Genomic DNA, 16046 nt, shown 5'->3' with positions numbered 1-16046 from the left:
TCTTGAGAGGTTATCTAGTCCAGTCCCCTGTCCTCACAGCAGGATCAAGCACTGTCTAGACCATCCCTGATAGATGTCTATCTAACCTGTTTTTAAGTATCTCCACAGATGGAGATTCCACAACCTCTCTAGGCAATTTATTCCAGTCTTTAACCATCTTGACTTGTGGATAGCTAATGTAATGCTGATTTTTTTTATAAAGACTCCAGAAGCAATCCCAGCAATTACAGGCTGGTAAGCCTAACCTCAATATCAGGCATACTGGTTGAATCTACAGTAAAGAACAGAATCATAAGCCATATGGCAGAACACCATATGTTGGGATCAAGCCAGTACAGATATGGAAAGGGAAATCATGCTTCAACAATCTTGAAGAATTCTTTAAGGGGATCAAAAACATGTAGACTAGAAAACCAGTGGATACAATATACTCGGGCTATCAGTAAGCCTATGTCAGTGTTCCTCACTGGCTCTTCCACAAAGGCTCTTCAACAAACTAGGCAGCCATGAGATAAGAGGGAAAGCCCTCTCATGGATAAGCAGTTAGTTAAAAGATAGGAAACAAAGGATAGGAATAAATGGTCAGTTTTCATAATGGAGAAAGAAAAATAGTGAGATCACCCAAAGATCTGTACTGGGACCTGCACTAGTCAACATATTAACAAACGATCTGAGATAAGGGTTAAACGGAGAGGAAGTAAATTTTGAGACACTATAAAATTAGTTAAATTGGAAGTTGACTGTCAAGAGTTACAAAGGGATCTCACAAAACTGAGTAACTACAACAAAATGGCAGATGAAATTAAATGTTTATAAATGCAAAGTAATGCACATACAAAATGATGGGGTCTAAATTGGACATAATTACTCAAAAAGATTTTGAAGTCATTGTGGATAGTTCTGTGAAAACTATCTGCTCAACATACAGTGGCAGTCAAAGTGACTAACAAAGTTAATCAAGATAATGCCATTATATAAATCCAAGATACACCTACATCTTGACTACCACATGCAGTTCTAGTTGCTCCACCTCAGAAAAGACTGATTAGATCCAGAGCAAATGATAAAAATGTATTGGGACATAAAATATCTTCCAAATTAGGAAAATTTTTTAAAAAGATTGGGACTGTTTCGTTTAGAAAAAAGTTGACTTGGGGAAAGGGGAATATGATAAAGGTCTATAAAATCATGGATGGTAAGGAGAAAGTGAATAAGGAAGCGTTATTTACCACTTCACATAAATATGTAAAGGGTCACCCAAAGAAATTAATAAGAAGCTGGTTTAAAATAAATTTAAGGAAATACTTTGCCCAATCTACAGGCAACCTGCGGAACTTGTTGCGTAGGGATGTTACAAAGGCCAAAAGTATACAATAGTTCTTCTGATAATCCAGAACCTCTGGGACCTAGATGGTGCCGGATTATCAAATATGCTGGACTATAAGAGACTATAAGGGGGTTATATATATATATATATACACACACTGTATACAGTATATACTGTATAGAAAGTGTTTTTAACCCTTTTTATTGTACATGCTGTATACAGTATATGATAATGTTTTAGGGTTTTTTTAACCCTTTTTTACCCTTTTCGTTTGGTTCAGCTGCTGCTGCTTTTTTTTGCCAAAGCTCACTCACGAGGCTCTTGCCATTTTGATGCCAGACTATCGGGAGTGCCGTACAGCTGGATGCCGGACTATTGGAGTTTTACTGTAATTAGATTCAAAGACGAATTAGATATGTTCAGGGGTATAAATCCATTAATAGCCATTAACTGAGATGGTCAAGGATTCAACTCCATGCTCTAAGTGTAGCCAAACCTCTGAGTGCCAGAAGGTGAGCCTGGATCACAGGGGCTCGATTGCTTAATTTCTCTGTTCTGTTCATTCCCTCTGAAACAGCTGGTATTGGCCACCATAGGAAGGCAGGATACTAGGCTGGATAGGCCATTGTTCTGAGCCATCATGGCTGTTCTTATATAAATTGATTCATTTGACAACAATGCATACTGCAGTAAAAAAAAAAAAAATAGCCATCAACATATTTTGGCTATAGGTCAAGACTGAACTTCTTTGGGAGAGAAGGATGAAGAACCTATTTAATAACTGCCTGGATTGTGCACAGGGACTAATTAGTATCATCAGTCTCCTACAGTGTAAAGATATTCTAATATGAAATATAAAACCAGTAAGTGCATAGATACCACTGCTTATAAATATTAGGGATGTGTAAGTGTAACCATATACATGGTTAACCAGTGAGCCTGCACTCATCGGTTAGCATACACCATTATAAGAAGTCCCCTTCCCCGGACCACTGCCTCTGTATCAAGAGCCAGCTCCTCACGCACACTGATTCCCAGGAAGCCACCTGCCCCACTCCCCTGCAGCAGTTACACTTTTACCTGAATAAATACATTTTTTAACATCACTAATGAATATCTGGCAATATAAATAATTAACAAGCTATTTAGTTCCACATTACTTAAGCAGCATTGAGTGTGAGTGATACCATATGAAATAGGCAGATGAGATACCTGTCAACTTACCACCTATGAGTCCAATTCTGCTTTCATCAACTTTGAAGACTGAAGCATAAGACACCAGACTTCAATAGGAGCACAACTCCTCTCAGGATCATGCCCATGTAAATTCCATGAATCAGGAGCGTCTTTTCTTGTCTGATGGGGTGCTAGGTAATAGAAATCGAATGGAACATATTTGTAAAGATGAGTTTTCATCACTAGTCTTATCTATGCACTTGTTAGCAGCAACATTCATCAGACCTTATGACATAGCGAGGGATGTGGACTATATCAATTAAAGATCATAAAAATCCACTTCTTGATCATGTCAACTGTATTTTTATTATTAGGTAAACTGAAATGAAGAGCAGTGTTCAGACTGACAAGTCCAGGTGACCATACATCTGTAGTCTTAACATATATCAGTTTTTTTTAAAAGGACTTTATTCTGCACTCTAAATAGACATAATTCAACAGAGTTGAAGGGTATAGATTATAGGGAACAACTTAGTTTACCTTAGAAGTGTCTCAGTAACAGTGGCTATTTTTCTCAACACTGTTTCTAGTGATAAATTGCTACTTTGCATCACCACATAGATGTTATTTTACACTGGAGATGTGCTTCACAAAAAAAGTGTTAAGTAATGTGGGATGTTCAGAGACCAAGTTTTTAAATTTCCTTCTGATTCAAGTCTCTGCTGTTACATCAGGTTAGCAGATTTCAAGAAAAGGAGATCAGCAGCTACAATAGATATGAATCGGAGACATGGAATTCTAGAAGCCAAACAAGGCCAGCGGTCCATAAAGCATGGAATCTTGGCTTCAGATGGTAATTATTTCTCAGCAAGCAAAAGCTATTGTTTAGTGAAAAAAAAATCACCAATTTATCCCTCTACAAAACAAACACAAAACTGTTTCTCAGGGTAAACATTTTACATTTACTTTACTAATATATTTTACCAGAAATAATAGTGACTAAAAAAACCCAAATGGCTTCATTTTGAAAAACTAATTAGGGTAAAAAGGGTATGGAGGAGGGTAGAAAAAGAATATATTCAGTGACTGGCAGTCTGAGCCCTAATCTTGTTTAACTGTTACATACAAACAGATCAGAGATTTGTTCTATGATGGGAATCAAGCAGTCTGTGAATCCCATTATCTCTCCTACCACGTGGTCAATCAATTAAGGTGCTGTATTTTCACCATGAATATGCAGACCAAAAGACTTCTATCATGACAATTAGTCTGGGATGTCTCTCAGCACAAAGGCTGTTTTTGTTAAAATTACTATACCAAGATTTCCTGAATTAAATTTCAGGCATATCACAATGATCTGCAAAATAACAGAGTGTACAAGGCACTGTGCAATAGCAACACACAAAGCAAGAGGAAAACTAAATTCATCATCTCATTTGTTAAAGAACACATGAATAGCTTTCCAATAGTTAAAAATGATGACACAGGACAGAGCTTGAAGGATTAGTATTTTAATTACCCTATACTCATTAACTTGGCTTATCTCTTACTTTAACTACTATATTCTTTTGTCTTTTACATGTGGAAACACTATATTTTATTTTTTTCTGACATATCATCCAGAAGAATTAACAGTTTGGTTACAGTCACAAAAAATAACTAAAAACTTAAGAACATAAAAACAGCCATATTGGGTCAGACCAACGGTCTATCTAGCCCAGTATCCTGTCTGCCAACAGTGGCCAATACAAGATGCCCCAGAGGGGCGGAACATAACAGGTAATCCTCACATGATCACCAATTTCCAAACAAAAACTGAGGCATCAGGTTCATGTCTATTTTCTTTCTAACTTCTCTCTCAGAGTTGGTCAGTTGGCAAGTGAGGAGATTATTTTATGTACCAAAAATAAAAATTCAGGGGATAGTAGAGGAGAGACACAGTGGTCACACACAAATGTATTGTCTCTTACACCCAACTACTGAAAATAATTCAACAAAGACCAAATTCTCAACCCCTTAGCAAGGGCCATTCACTTGGCATTTTGTGCACAGCATCTCTACAGGTGGAGAGGACAGACTCCTCCTCACCCTTATGGGTACCTAAGCCAACATTATTTCAGACTTTAGTCTGCACTGGTACATGCTTTATCTCTTCTCACCCAATCCAAGACAATGGAGTCACACTGCCAGGAATATATGAGACCCACTTTTTGGGTACTGCTATACAGATCCACAACATGCAGAAATATACTAATCCACCTCCATAGACTGTCTGAACCCCAGCCCCTGGACAAAAGAACAACAATGTATTTAGAACCCAGAAAGGGTCTATCCATGGACTGTTTTCCCACAGAATGGAAGGTAGAAGGGGGATAGAGGAAAGAGCCTTGCTAATTAGACGTCTGTTATTAAAGAAAACTGCTATTACTTGGACACAAAGAGCAAATACCCTGAGAAAAGTGATACAGTTTTTATAGGGACATTTTTCAAGACCACACTTTGAGGGATTCCACTGAACAAAGATACTGCACGGTGTCTGTTAATTATATAATATCCACCCTGATATCCTTAGATACAAAGCTTATATTGAATTCAGAGAGACAAAACGCATGCTTGTCAACAGTAATAAAAGGTACACATTTAAAATAAATATGAAGTTACAGCCATGCAGTGTAATCTGAATACAAATTTAAATCCATATAAGATTATAATAATCACGTAAATTCTTGTAAGCATTATGACTCCGCCCCACACCCAAACACCTATGTCACTAACTCAGTTTTGTAAGGAGAATCTCATTGGAGAAGTGAACAAAGTGTTCATTATGTAACCGGGAAAACTACATCCTGGAGAAGGCTTAACTTCATGTGACACAGAAGGCTAATATTTATCATGAGTGAAGAGGAAGAGAACTGCAGTGAATGAAAAAGCATGTTATGTAGGAGGAAATTTTTTTTTACTAAAGCTACTGTGAAAATAAAAGCAGATTACTCTGGGGATGAGGAGAAGGGGAAGCATCTGAGCAGGTCCTCTCTTTCGAAAGGAGAGCTTTACAAGCGATGCCTAAAAAAATGCAAAGACAAAAACTTTGCTCTTACTCTATGTACCCACAGTATCTACATGAGGCACAAGGCATTCCCCTCCTAGCTCAATGACACATATGCAAAGCTGACAAAACAACGTGTTGTCTTGCTGCCATGCCAATACCTACATGAAAAGAGCACCAGTTTTCAGAACTGTGCTTTCTGCATTATGGGGAACAGACTGAGGTTTGTCTCCTTGACATACTTCTACAGTGATTATTCCAAGCAGATCAAACCCTTCTGACTTAAGAAAATGAAATAATGTATCTGCACATAGCTATTCCAATCAGACTGATTCAAGAGAGGAACAGAGCATTTAAACCCAAATTACAGATTGTTTCTCCATTTAATTAAAAATAAAGATTTAGGCCCTGATCCTGCAATTCATTGTACGTGACAGGACTAAAGTCAAAGAAATACAGGCAGAACAAACTGCAGAATAAAGGCCTTGAACAGCCCAATATTCTTAGAAACATTATCACGAGTTCCATTTTAAATTCAAAACAAACAGTTTGTTTGGATTTAAACATCATACCTTTGACACCATTCTAGTTCTGGAGAATCATAGAGTGAAATGAATACATGAAGATTTCAATTTTTAAAATTCATTCACTTTTAATGAGCTCTAGTTAGAAATATAAAGGGTTGGGGGTTGCGTGTGTGTTTTGTGTTTAAGGAACATTCTAGTTTTAACTGGACATGGCCACTCTCATACCAAGCATTCATTGGTTGGTTGACTGCTGATTAGATAAATAAGATATTGATATAGCAAGAAGTATTCCACAATCTAACACTTTAACAAGTTGGGAAGAAGGCTCTGTGCACAACTTTATTCACCCCGTAGGCTCAAGATAGATGAAAGCCTTATGCCCCTAAGGCTCCCATTAATTTCAGTGGGCTTTGCATCGGTACTCTATAGTTTTTGCTCTTTAAAGGCCGAAGTAGGATATGAAGTCTTCTGCCCAGGATAAATTTCACCAATGAACACTACCTCCAGCATGGGTAAGTATAGAAATTAGGGCTCAATACTTATCCTAAGGTGTGTCTAATGCAGAGAAGGGGATCCTGGCATAGAAAAATTTTGGCACAGAATTCTTCTTATCTCACCAACAACCCTACCTACTCACTTCTTTAGATGACCGGAGTCATCTGAAGAAGTGGGCAGTGCTCACCATCTACATGTTTTGTGAGTCTATAAAGTGCTACCAGACTATTTGTTGTTTTTAAAGTTTATCCTGTACAGACTAACGCAGCTACCCACTGAAGCTTCCTACCTACTCAGACACCCACTCTTCCCTGTTTTTCCCACTCACAGACTTTTACCATTTATCCAGTCTGTTTCCTCTCACAGTCAACAGCATATTCATTTCCCACTGAAACTCTTCAAGTTTGCCAACATAAGGAATTTTACTGAAATGACTACAGTGGGGTATTCTACATATACTATTACTATTCTACAGTGGGGTAGTTCTTCCATTATAGCTATTCCAGAATAACTCCCTCATGTTGGCCTCCTATTCCAAAATTCTAGATAAAAGACACTTTTATTTAGAAACAGAGAGCATAAAAAGGAAGTTATTCTAGAATAGCTAGAGCAGAAAATGTTTGATACAGCTATGCCAGAAAATGTACCCATGTATTTTCTTCTGTTGTTAATGTAAAGCTAAGACTATTGACTCCACAGTCCTCAGGTAGCATGCTACTGAGTATGACAAAACCTAGAAGCTTACTACAAAAAGGAGTAAGATTTAATAGCTCTATTGCCATAATAAATAACTACTGAGAAATGCTGCCATGCAGAAAATCTACAAAAAGCAAAAAATGAGATTACATAAGGAGCTGGGCCGAAGACAAAGTAACATGTAAAATACCCTATAACTATAAGGTAACTTACTACAGGAAAAAAAACATTGCAAGTCATTGCTGTCTAAGTTCCAGATCCTTCAAAATTCCATTCTTTTTGTCACATTACACCTCTCAGCCACTCTCTTATACCAGGAGAGACAGAACTACACGAAGTTCAGATTGAACAGACCATTCCTGTATTCTGACATTCCAGTGAAAAACTGAAGTTCCAAAATCTGTTAGATCCTGGGGTGTCATCAAGAATGTTGTCCCATTCTTAACAGACAAAAATAATATAAAAACAAAACCTACAAAATATTTTCCTCACTAGCAAAAAGAAACAAATAAAATGTGTATTAAGAGGAGAAAGTCAAAACACAATCATAAAAATAATAATAAATATCTAGAGGACTAAAGCATTAGATAACATTTACACTATTTAATGTAACAAAAGTAAAAACTGAAGTTTATTTTTTACTCAGATACATCCCCATGCATTACAAAGGGCCAAGCAAAAGTTAAGGGATTATATTGAGCAGAAGTGAATCAGCTTCTCTATCATTCACATTGGTCCATTGAATGCACTTATTTTCCCAACCTGAAATTCAGTTTGCACTATCATCTTTGTTAAAGCAATTCTCATGAGAGTTAATATGTACAACTACGAATAAAATGCTGCCCTGGTTTAAATAAAAAGTCAAGAAATGGGGGAGAGAAAGCATGTGAATGGATGCTTCTTTAAGAAACAAAGATCTGCAATGTTTTTGGATGAAATCCAGTCAAGAAGAAACCAGTTACAGGCAGTCCCCGGGTTACATACAAGATAGGGACTGTAGGTTTGTTCTTAAGTTGAATCTGTATGTAAGTCGGAACTGGCGTCGAGATTCAGCTGCTGCTGAAACTGACCGCCAGTTCTGACTTACATACAGATTCAACTTAAGAACCCCAAGCTTCCCCAAGTCAGCTGCTGCTGAAACTGATGAGCGCTGATTCCAGGAAGCCTGGGGCAGAGCAACTCTGCCTCAGGCTTCCTGTAGTCAGCGCTGGTCAGTTTCAGCAGCGGCTGACTTGGGGACGCCTGGGACAGAGCAGCTGGGGTGCTGCTGGGTTGCTCCAGTAGTGCCCAGAGCAGGTGCTGCAGGACCAATCCGCAGCGCCCCAGCTGCTCTGCTCCAGGGTCCAAAACAAAAGCCTGGTCTGCTGGGGGGGGGCACACTATCCGCGCCCCCCCCCCCCCCAGCAGACCAGGGACACGGGGAGCAGAGCAGCAGCGGCAGCGGGGTGCCGCACCTCTGAGGCTTTGCTCTGGCAAAGTCTCAGAGGCGCGGGACCCCCTCCCCCCCCCCACGGCTGCGGCTTCAGTCCCGGTGCCTGTGGTCTGCTGGGGACCGTCCCCAGCAGACCACAGGCACCGGGTCTCAAGCGGCAGCAGCGGCGGTTCCCGCGCTTCTGAGGCTTTGCTCAGAAGCGCGGGAACCCGCCCGGTGCCCCTGGTCTGCTGGAGACGGTCTCCAGCAGACCAGGGGCACCGGAGCAGCTTACGAATGGGGCTTTGTCGCCCCGGAGCTCGCAGGTAGCAATCCGCTACCTCGACCTCCGGGGCGAAAAAGCTCCGTTCTTAAGTGCGGATCCGACATAAGTCGGATCCACGTAAGTCGGGGACTGCCTGTATATCAAAGCCTATATCAAGTCAGCATCACCCAGCTGTTAATAATGAAAGATGAAGACAGGATCTGTTCCAATGAAAATGTCAAGATGCAGTTAAGTTTGCATCTATGCAAACAGCACTGTAAGATAGTGATAGAAATGTAGCCGTGTTAGTCTGGGATAGCTGAAGTAAGAGTGATGTTCTCCACATCTAGAGGAGGGTTTGCTTTGTTTAGAGCAACATCTTGCGACACCACAGCACTCAGTTTACAAAAGCTGACTTGCAGCAACATCACAATTGCAGTTAGATTTCTCCACCTAATGAGACGGATTTTGAAGTGCACAGGAAGTGCAGAAATGATTAAATGAACAAAGCGTTCTTAATTATAGAGCTATCCAGAACTAATGACCAAAGCCAAATGCAAAATCACAGCATTAGTAAAAAAAAAAAAAAAATAGCCCTCATGCCCACCCATGTATATGTACCTGCTTAGATTCAAAGTGCAAGGGAGACTATTTCCCACTCCACTGCAATTGCTGGGGGAGAGGAGTGGGGAGAAAAGGGAGATTGTGAGAAGAGGGACAAGACGATATAGGGAATTGGTAATGGAATTGGGAACCTTGCCCCTTTTGGTCATCAGTTTAAATCCAGCCCATGTAGGTAACGATTTAAATAGCATCTGACAGAAGTGCTGCTGTGACCTCAGAAAAGGAATCAACAGTAAAAAATCATCATTGCAATTGTCACCATCTTGGGAAGTCTTAAAATGGTTCTGGAGAATGAAATGCACCTCAAACTACATGTGGTCACTGCAGTAAACAGCTAAGACAACTGTGGCAGAAAAGTGTGTAAAAGATTGCACTATAACTTCCTGCTCTTGTTCCCATTATACAGTAAAGGAAAGGACTTCAGTCTCCAGAGCCAGCAAGCTGCCACCTAGGCTGATTTGTTTTAAAACACAATGATGACAAGATACTAGAACAAAATTTTGAAGAAAAAAAATGTTTGTCATTCTTACCTGAATAGGTAAATCAAAGCAAGGTGGGGTGCACATAGAACTCAAAATGTATACATATAATTCCCATTAGCTTTAACAGAAGTAGCACCTTGTAGAGGATATTCCCAGAAGACAATTTTTTTCCTTTCCAGCACATGCTGAAAATTCAAACTAAAGCAAAAGCGAAACTGCAGCATGCAGCAGTATTACACTGAGACTGCCACTTCCGTACAGAACAAAGAGGTGACAGCTAAAATAAAACAAGGGTGACTGAAAATATTTGACAGCCAATACTTTTTTAGAATAGCTCCAAGATACTCAAGATGTATAGAACTATGGCTGAATTTACATGACACTTTGAAAGGTATGTGACTTATTTTCTCATGTGTGTGTTATATTTCAAATTGGGAAACTGTAGTTTAAGCAGAAGATTGCTAGAATCGCTTGAAAGAAAGTGAAAAAGAGTGAGACAGGAGAAAACTTGACAAAGCAAACAGGCTGAGTTGATCCTGCAATGAGCTGCACCAACAGAGCCTGCACCTGTGCAGTTAGCTAGGGCTGCAGTTAGCAACAACTGAAAGACATTCACACAAAGATGACCATGCAGATAGCTCATTTCTTTTAACCTCTACATTGATTGATTAGTCAGAGTTTCATCTCCAAACACATTAAAAATCAATACTACCATATCTTAATAAGAAAAAGGAACAAATTATCTTTGCTACTTACTATCTAGCATTTCACACCAGTCACTCCAGCACTTCTAAAAAAAATAAAAATAAAAAATAAACCTGCAATGCCAGGGAACTTTCTTCATTTTCAACCATTCCCCACCATTGAACTGAATTAACAAACAAGGACCCCTGTGGACTATGCTACCTGGAGGAAATGAAGCTGACACAAACTAGTAATTTGTTTATTCATAGTTTCTAAAGGCACTCTACATATTCCTGTAGGTCACACGTACTTTACTCATCTTTCCAAGCTCCAGAGCTCAGAAATGTAGTTTTAGTGAATCAGGAGAAACCCACATAAATATTGTGAACCATTTTTAAAAAAACATCCATAGATCTATTTAGCAAAATCCTTTTCACAAAGCCAACGGATGATTAACCAATTACATGACATTTTACATAAGGGATTTCCATGAGGCCCAACTCTTCTTTTTTCTTAATTTCAAAAACATTTCCCTCTACAATGTCTCATCATATTATGGAGCGATTGTGAAAAACTATGTAATTGTAAGCGGGGGAATGATCCCGCTATTGTGAGGAACTTTCCTGGCTTCTATACCACCCCGGTGAAATGAACCAGCGAAAGGATCTGAGTCCCCGCTCCCACTTCCTTTACCCCACGGCTCCCTGATCCTGAGGGCTCCCCTTTCACTCTCCTGAGTAGCAGAGCCCTCGAAACCACAACAAGGCTGGGCCCAGGTTTCCTGGGGCTTAATCCCCGACCTTGTAGTCACTAGGGGCAGGAGTTTGGGTGTCCCCACTCCGAGGTGCTCTCTTTACACTGCAGGCCTTCTTGGCCCAGTGATCACTTCATAAGGTTTAAAGCAAATACAATTGATTAAACATCAACTGATTAAAGAGAATAGAATAAGAAACAATGAGAATGGTTAAATGAGAACACACAGCCCTGCTCTGTAGCACAGGGACATCAACACAGCAGTCTGCAGAGTGTAAGGACAGTTCACAGTCTCTTCCTTAGAAGCCCTGGATGTGCTGCAAGGGGCTGCAGGCTGGACACGCTTGCACTGGTAGTGACCACACAGCCTCAATCTCTAAGTGGCCAGACCCCTCTCCCAGTCCAGAGCCTTTCCCCACACTTTGCAGGTCCCAGTAGCTCACCACATCCAGCTGCAGGCTGTGCTGCTTGGCCAGTTCCAGCTCCTTGTGTTGCTTCTCTGTTCCTTTTGGCTTTCTGAGCACTGCCAGTCTGCTGCTCAACACAGGGTCTGCACTGCTTGGCCTGTCTGTGTCTGGTTCTGTCCTGCAGGACTTCTTCTTGTACTCCTCTTTCAGCTCTCTGTCTTTGCAGGACCTCTTCTGCACACAGCTTGTTTGTTCAGAGAGAGAGCCAGAACAATCCCCACTTACAACCTGTCAGTCAGGCTGAGCTGGAGTGTTGGCTGCTTTCCATTGTCTCTGGGGTCTGTCAGTCTCATGAACCCTTCCCCTTCTGAAGCTGATAAACCAAAAAACTCCCACAGAGTTTTAGTAAGGGGTAACAGTCCCCTTACATAATGATACAGGCGGCCCCCCGACTTGCAACATGACTGGTTCCCGGGGAAGCGTTGTAACTTGAACTCTCATTTACAAAAGGCGGCGTGCACTGTCGTAAATGTGGGCCAATGGCGTAAGTCGGGGGCTTCTTGTATACCCGAAAGTAGCAAAACCAAGCAGCAAGCAAGATAATCTTTCACTCTATACCTGATTTCACAAAGTACCTTCTTCCAGCCCTTCTACACCCCAAAATCATCTGCAGGCAGGCCTCCTAAAATGATTTGGGTGTATATATGTAAGATCTGCATACATACCATATTCATGAAAGAGTAAGTCAAATTCAGAGATGCTTGTGGGGAAAAATGCATTACTTCTAGATTCGGGGAGAGATAGGGGCCCAGGCATAATTTTCCCATCTCATCTTTAAAGAGAAAGTGAACCCCTTAATATTCTGGAGCATGGGAATGGATTCTCAAACCTATCCTTGAACAAAGCAACGGGATAAGAGGACTATCTACTTCCCCTTCATTTAAACCATAGATTGCAATACAGTAAAAGGAGAAGATGTAAGACTTTTTGTGAGGAATTAAGACATTGAATCCTTCAAAAGTCATGAATTAAGATTAGGGATGTGAAAGGTTAACCAGTTAACTGCTTACTAGTCTTGGTTAGACAGTGGAGGATGGAGTAGCTTCCACCATGGGCAGGAGGCTGCTCCAGCCCAGTGGGACCCACCCTGGACAGGGGTTGCCCGGCCACAGTGGGGAGGGAAGATCCTCCAGCCCAGCTAAAGTGAAGCACACACCCCCCTTAATTGGGATTTGGGAATTACAAGGGATCCTTTAATCCCTAATTAAGATACACTAAAAAAAATTCCAAAATTCACCATAATTCATACAAAGCCTCCAGTGACTGAGTACAAAACTCTCCCTGGAATACAGTGGGTTAGACACTCCAAAACACATATTCACACAAACACAAAATATTATGTTGTTTCTGTTTTTCAGGATTCAGAATGCATTTTTCATTTCTCCATGGCATTTTTGGCTTATACTATTAAAGAAATTATCCATTTACTAGGAACTAGATTTTGATAAAAGACTTTTTCCAAACTAAAAGTAGTGGGGAAAAAAAATTAAAAATTCAGATAGCATCTTTTTTTTGCAAATTTTTTTCATTTCTGGAAAGAGATCACTTTTCAAAGAAAAAAAAACTCATCTCTGCTTTGGAAATATATTGGGTTGGTGTCCCTTCTCTAACTCACATCGTGCATAGCTTTGAGACTGTTTTACTGGGGTGTGAAAGCAAGTTAGGTAATGATGACTCCGAGATATGCTTTTCTGTACTGCTTAGGAAAATGTACTTGAGTGGGTGATGTATGTTAATGATTGTCCTACATTTGACATAAATTTTAATGTAAAAAATAGAGTTTAAATGGGCATATTTGTGTCCATTGTATGGCTAGAATTAAGGCTGCTATTGGTTGTTCAGAATGATAATGGGTTGTGAGTTGATAGAGATAGTAGAAGATGAGAAGGAAAAATGATGGGTGAAGTAGTTTGGGCATTTAGTGACTACTTATTTCCTTGATTTTTAGTGTATGGATTGGAAAGCTACACAGTGCAACAACCTTATCTCGAAGTTAAAGATTTTGTACCAAAGTCCCAATAAATTACACAATCAACACTGATATATATTCACATAAATAGCAGTCAATAAATATGTGTATTATATACTCCATATGCCCCCTTCCAGAATCTGAGTGGCCAATATCCCTGCCCTCATTTGTCACCTTTATCTCCTCAAGTGCATGACTTTTCTTGGGCAAACCAACATGAAGGGCAGTTTCTGCCTTTGCCACCTAGATTTGTGAAAGTCAGAGCAGAAACACCTGCAAACATAATGAATAATATCAGTAGATCAGTAGTCTCGATATTATGTGAAAAGAGATACATAAATGCATATTTGCAGGAGCAAGGCCTAAGAACATGATAATGATCTCATTGAGGAAAAGCTAGAAAAGAAAAGGAATCTTGGCAGGAAGTGGAATTAATGTTCTTCCCAGCCATGATATTCACTAGATGCATTTTACACAATTTCTCACTTTGAAAATCAGTTGTAGTAGGGTTTGGGTGTTTGTCTGGAGAAGGTTATTTTTTTGTTTAACTTATGTTGATGGCATTTTTATATGGAGGCAACAAGTTACATGTGAAACAATTTGAATCATTTAAGGGACTAATGAAGTATGGTTGGATGATAACTATGACAATTAAACTGTAAATATTTAACAGAATAATATTATTAAAACATTGCATATTTGCTATTTGACAACTATACCATCCCTTAATTTTCCTTTTTAATCAAAAATAAATCCCTTTCTTCTCCACTGAGCTCCGTAGAGTTGCAGAGGCCTAAAATCTGAAGGTTGCTTGTGGTGCCAACATTAAGAGGGGCAGAGAGGAAGAGAAAAGAACACAGTTCTCAAATATCAGCCATCATTAAACATAGCTAGACAAGCCAACAAATTGGAAATTGAAAATAAATGTCCAGACTACTCTTCTCATCAAAATCTCCAGAACAAGTTTGTTTTTTCAATGTTGATACAGAAAAGAAAGTTGAAAACAAGCAATTGTGTGCTTTAAATATTGTTTATTGGGAGCCCCATTATCCTTTGAATAAATGCATAAAGGAGGGCCTTATCCTGCAAACCCTCTTATCTACTTCAGGGGGAATTCCATGCTTGCAATTTTGGGTCCAAATCCTCTTGGCCTCTCTCAAATGAATAGTCTCCATGGAAATCAAGCAAAGCAAGATTTGGCATCAAGTAATACCAATAAAAAGGAAATAAATGAAACACAAACCTCACAAATACAGAGGGGATGTCTATATATAGTACAATTATCCAACCCCTACTTTGAAGGCATGAGATGGATAAAGCTAGAGGAACAGCTGAGGCCCATTCTAGATGGTGTTTGGTCCTGATGTGAAGGAGGAGACTGAACTTGATGACCTCTCCAGGTCCCTTCCAGTTCTAGTGTTCTATGATTCCTGCCTGCTCCCTCTCCACCAAAATAGCTGAGTGAGGACACCAGGGGCCTTTACTCGACCTCCTCCAGACAATTTGTTAGGCGCTAGCCAGGTCCTCACTGCCACTTTAAACGGATAGACAATGGCACCTGAGAAGCGATGAAATCCTTTTTAAGCAAGGCGCGGCATTGCCCCACCCCACCCCAGCTCCACTAATGGCTGCTCCAGAGTGGCAGAGGGGGTGGGGAACTCAATCAGTGAGCCCACGCTGCCTCAGACGTGAGCATCTGAAGGACTAGCTCCTGCGGCCACCCCGCAGCCTCTTGGGCGTGGGAGGCTGGGGTCGGAGTTCGGAGGCGGCTTTCCGCAGTGAGCGGCAGCCCCGGGGACGAATGCAGCAGGGTGGATCCCCCCAGCTTTGCGCGCAGCGAGGTTGGAGGTGGCAGCGCCTACCGGTCCAGCTCCCCTCCCACTGCACAGGAGGGTGGGCGGGGAAGCGGGGTCCCACTCTTAATGAGCCACCGACGGGGAGGGGGTTGGAAAGCAGCCGCCTGGCTCACAGCCCAGCCATGCCCGCTCCCCGAGCGGAACTTGATACCCACTCGCCCCACGCCATCCCTGCCCGGCAGCATCCTTCATCCCCCCACCCTGCCTCAGCGGCTCGCCCACCGCGCCGCCCAGCCCCGAGGTGCTCACCAGCGGCGCCGGCTGCCCG

The 16046-nt window shown here is 40.9% G+C and overlaps 1 protein-coding gene across 2 annotated transcripts in view; it reads right to left on the bottom strand.

The window, feature by feature from the left end:
- Positions 1 to 10284, bottom strand: part of JAKMIP1 (janus kinase and microtubule interacting protein 1) — a 161386-nt gene extending 151102 nt beyond the window's left edge. Inside the window, exons 1-2 of one of the 2 annotated variants that reach the window (XM_089777801.1) lie at positions 10098 to 10284; positions 2552 to 2694 (exon numbers count right to left, since the gene is read on the bottom strand). The gene's annotated coding sequence lies outside the window, so the exon portion shown is untranslated. The remainder of the gene's footprint in view (positions 1 to 2551; positions 2695 to 10097) is intronic. The other variant, XM_089777802.1, reaches the window with a different exon arrangement.
- Positions 10285 to 16046: the final 5762 nt, after the last annotated feature.

Source organism: Pelodiscus sinensis, chromosome 4, assembly GCF_052426305.1.
Source record: "Pelodiscus sinensis isolate ZL-2025 chromosome 4, ASM5242630v1, whole genome shotgun sequence".
Taxonomy (NCBI): Eukaryota; Metazoa; Chordata; order Testudines; family Trionychidae; genus Pelodiscus; species Pelodiscus sinensis.
The sequence above is the reverse complement of the archived record's forward strand: the minus strand, read 5'-3'. Positions and strand labels throughout refer to the sequence as shown.